Raw genomic sequence first — 4,965 nt, forward strand, 5'->3', positions numbered from 1 at the left:
GGACTTCTGCGGAAGGCACTGACCCTGCCAGGACTTTTGAACTTATGCTTTGCTCTTTGACAGCAAAGCTGTGAGACATGAAAGACACAGAGCGAAATATGTGTTATCAGGGTTGCTTTGAAGTTCATGGAAGTTTGTGATATAAGGGGGTATGTGGATTTCTCAGTCATGTATTTAATTTAAAAGACAATTATAAAATCAAAATTGGACACAAACAGCCTCTGAAGGTATTCTCGCATTTGGTGGTTTTCTCACATGGTTAAAAACCAGTGAGGATGAGAAACCGTCCCAGCAACAGGCAACATGAAACCAAAAGGTCAAAAATCTTTTCAAGTGTTTCTTGGCAACAAGATGACTGTGTCATTAAAAGAGCAGAGCTGGGGCTACTCTTTGGTCAGCAAACACAGTTAACCAAAATGTTTCCTTTTGGATGACTCTTTTGTAATTCCCTGGACACTCATTCAGATGAAATGAGGGCAGTTTGGGGTCAACAAGAAAGCATTACAATTGATTGACCCATAGGGGTCAAGAAACGTTGATCTGATCACTTTGTGGTGAAGTCGTTTGGATATTCTTCAAATCTGCTAAATGTTATGTCAGATTTTTGTTCATCTGCCTAAAGATACAATTTTAAGTGAAATACTAGCAGTAGGAAAAATAACTCTCACAGATGTTTGTTTACTTTTCCAAGCTTAAAGAATTCTTTCAAGGAATTTCTTAATTCAGTTTCCATGGCCTCAAGCTTGTCAAACTGTGCAGTCTATCCTTCAACCTGTTACATTTTGCCCATGTGAGTTCTGCACCTTTCTCTGTCTTCACAACTGTGCGAGAGTATCACAGCTTTCTTGTCACTGTGGGATTCATTTTTCCCAATCGTTCTGTCTGCACTCTCTCAGAAACTGTCATCCTTCCTGGGAAAGAGATGTGATCCTCTTGGGAAAGACCAAATAGTTCACTCCCCCAAAACTGTCCTCCCATGGACCTCTTGTGGCAATGTAGCAGTTAGCCAAGACATTAGTACTCAGTGAAATTAGTCTTGTATTCTAAAAAAAATACAGTTTGTTCATTAATGTTATTTTGCCATTTTTATACTGAACATTAGAATAGACATTTGTGTTATCCTTTTGTTGGTTATCAAGGCCATTGTTAGCTGCCATCTGGAGTAATTCTGACTGTGTTCATTATGTATTTAGTTCTGACAATATGATAACCAGTTTGATTCCAGACAAACAGAAAAAGTTCTTCTTGTCAGTCCCTTCAGCCCTGATTTGCTAACATATGGTGTAAATTGGGATTTTCCGTTCAGCTCTGATTAATACATGAAATCCTCTTTTTCCTATCTGGTGGCACTCAAGGGTGAAAAGTTCCCAGGACCATCCAAGTTCAAACCTCAAAAACTTGTCACTAAAGCCCTCCTCTGTATCTCAAAACTGGCGTAACAGGACCTAGAAGATTTTGTTTAAGTGCTTTGGTTTTAGGAGATAAAGGACCTCTAATATCTTGGGAGATTAGTATACGAAACAGGTAAGGTTTTCTTTGTACCCTCTTAAGGCCCCCTCATTTAAACCCAGAGCTTCTTTGAAAACACAAGATCATTTCTACTTGAGCAGGATTTGGATGGTTTCCATCATGGCAGTGTAATTCTGGAAGGTTTTATTACCGCCAGGCTCCATCTATCTGAAAGTTAGCATGCAAAAAAGAAAAGTAGATTTAGAGTCGGGGTGTAAATTTGGAAGAACAGTTGGACATGGTTTCCTCTTGTTGATTTGGGAACCATATGCTATTTGAGTTTAATTTCCAGCCTCTTAAAAGGAAATCCACATTTGTCATCAACTTAAGGGTCGAGTGTGAAAGCTTCAAGGGGATCTATTGGCAGAATATGGCAGACATGAAATGTAATATCCAATATTCAAGTGTGTTTTTATTGGTATATAATCACCTGGATATAAGAATCGTTATGTTTTCATGACCTTAGAATGGGCCCTTTCATATCTACAGAGGGATTGGGTCCTCTTACACAGTCCACCATGTCTCACTGCAATGTTGAGTATGATAGCCTAGAATGGACAAACCAAGCACTGGCTCTCGATAGGACCTTTTGCATTTTTTTGCTCGTTTTCGCGGTCACTGCAGTTTCTCCTTGTGGTGAGGTTGTAATAGATGGCACTAAATCTTACACATGGGTCCTCAATTTGATGCAAACACAATCAAATGTAAATGGGCATAAAAGTATCAATTTATTTGAGGGACTGTACACAAATCATTGGAGTGTGAACCTTATGTCTGAATGTTTAAGAAAGCAAAGAAAGCCCTTCTGAGAATAAGGGTAGACGGAATAAAATATAAACTAAATAATTTCTCTTTCCTTCAGCAAAAAGAAAAAAAAAACACAAAACCCCACTGCACAAATCACTTTTGTGACCCTAATCAAAAGCCAATAAGAATGATTTAATGCCCTGAACTTTATTTTCATGTGTCCCGGCCGTAAAAATAGGCATTTGAGCTGGAGAAAAATTACTTTTTTATTTATTTTTCTTCTCTTTGCTATGATGTTCCTCTTAACCAGACATTTAACCTAGACATTCAACAGTTGGAAACCCACACCGCTAATATAATGCCATGCTTTTGTCTTGACTTGTCTCTGATTACCCCAGCATTCAGCCTCCCAGCCCCCACATACATACCCTGTGGGGATAGCCACCTGTCTCTTCTGACTCCTGGGATGCCTTCCTGGCCTAACAGACAGCTCTTTGTGCTGGGGAGGGGGAGTAAAGCCTCTTAGCAGGCTGTTACTGATAGGCCTCAGGAGATTGTAGTTGTCAATGGGAGGGGTTACGGCAGTGTATTACAGTGACGTGGTTCGCCTTCTGTCTTCTTCTTCTTGTGTCTACACTATGAAGTTCTCAAATGCAGGCTTGGTGTGAAGCTGTGCGGTCAATAGTACAGGCCAGCTAAGGTAACACCAGCTTTAAAACACATAGTGTACTGCAGAGTCTGATAACTGACCTAACAGCGTTCAGGCCTCTGGCAGTCTGCGTTAATGATTGCCTCTTACAGATCATTGTTTGAATCACTGGTGCACGACGCACTGACAGCTTGTCTGCTTATGTAGTCAGATGTTTGGCCCCACCACACCGTCTCTCTCTTGAATTCTGCGGGCCACATGGGTGAGGATGTTGCACTTGCTAAGCAACTAATGAAGATAAACGATCGTACAGACTGCTGATAGGGTAAAAGTCCTGGAAGAGCAAGATAGATTTCCTGGTCTGTAAAACTGTGGATCCATTCAGTTGTGAATTACTCTGCTAATGGCTTTCAGGAACGTTTCCTCATATATTTACACTTGCATGGAAAAGATTCTCAACCGTGTACATTGTTATAAACTTACAGAGAATGAGTGAAAATTTCCTGATGATGTCAGTGAGAAATTTGACTCTCATTATCTCTCTTTGCAAACTGCTTCAGTTTCCTGATGTTCTAAACTTATTACATACTTATGTCATTAAGTTCTGCACTAGTTTGGTCACATAATAACAAGTGGTCATGTATCGGGTAGGGGTGTTTTTGGTAAATATATTCGCCTGTTGTTTGTTTTTTTGTTATTATTTTGTTTGGAGTTTTGAAATGTAATTCCCAGATGTGCGTTCCCTAGTTAAGAACACGCCTGTTTGCTCAAGCTCCAATTTTTATCATCTTTTTACATGGAAACACCACTGACTAAACACCACTGAGTCTTTTTTGGAATTTTTAAATTCATTTGAAAGTATTTGCAGCATGACGTTGTAAGTTGATTCCAGTGCTAAATGTCCTTCATAAAATCAACATGTAACATGAAAATGAATTAATAAATTTCAACGGATAGCGCTTTCTTTATGAAATGTTGGAAATTTGGAATTCATGGGGAAGTCCTGGATCTTGGCAAGCAATGCAACATAGCAGGAATTCCATGGCAGCCCACTTCTGAAAACAGTGGAAGGATAGATGCATGGCTGCAAGGCTTTGCAAAAAAAGCTTTCTCTTTTGTGTAGGTATGCCGACGTTCTATTTTCAGACACTTTCTCACACTATAAATGGTTGGTAAGGCTTATTTGTATATATTGTGGAGGTTATAATAGAGGATCTGTAAAAATGTATACATCTAATTTAGTTTTACCACTGGGAACCAAACATTTCACACATCGAGTTCTTTACATGTGTTAAATTGTTGCAAAAGTTTAAATGAGCTGACTTTTTGTGTTAGTTTCTTTGAATGGTGATTGAATTGGAAGTAAATTAATTGAAATCCAAACAAGACTCATGGGCATCTTGGTGTTTCCATGAAAAAAGATGTTCACAATACTGAAGGCAACCCATTATGTAAATCACAAGTCATTGCTGAGAGGAATGCTTATTCCTCAACATAATTTTGCAGTAGGGTGTTTACTCTTCTGGTATGATATGATTCATGTTGTTTATTGCTCTTTTTCTCTAGTCCACCCCAAATATCACATGATACCAATAGCGTCTTTGAAATCTCTATAGTGATGATAAATCATTTCTATAAATACAACAGGATGTACTTTAAATGCATGTCCATGACCTCGCCATGGTGAAATGAAGCCTGTGAAGTTATGTGAAAGCGTCTGCTAATGGTGTCATGTGTTTGTGAAGGCCCTGAAGGCACGTCTGTTGGCAGCTCACTTATCTATCACTATCAACAAACTTTAAACTTTCAGGATAACAGTAACTCCGCCAATGTCTACATTTCTTCTGAAAGTCGTCAAATAAATCTTCCAAATATGGGAGCTATTGAGTCAAAATTAATCCAAGTTTATTGTAGTACATGTTGATGAATGTTGATGCCCCTGTCGTTTTGATTTGCCTGTACGAGACCAGATCAGCATAGCAAGTTATCAGGAGAGCATAAATCACTTTGTCTGCTTGCTCATAACAGGTTCATGCAAGTCTGATGGAACGCTCTTCCTT

Source organism: Larimichthys crocea, chromosome III (genome assembly GCF_000972845.2).
Source record: "Larimichthys crocea isolate SSNF chromosome III, L_crocea_2.0, whole genome shotgun sequence".
NCBI lineage: Eukaryota > Metazoa > Chordata > Actinopteri > Sciaenidae > Larimichthys > Larimichthys crocea.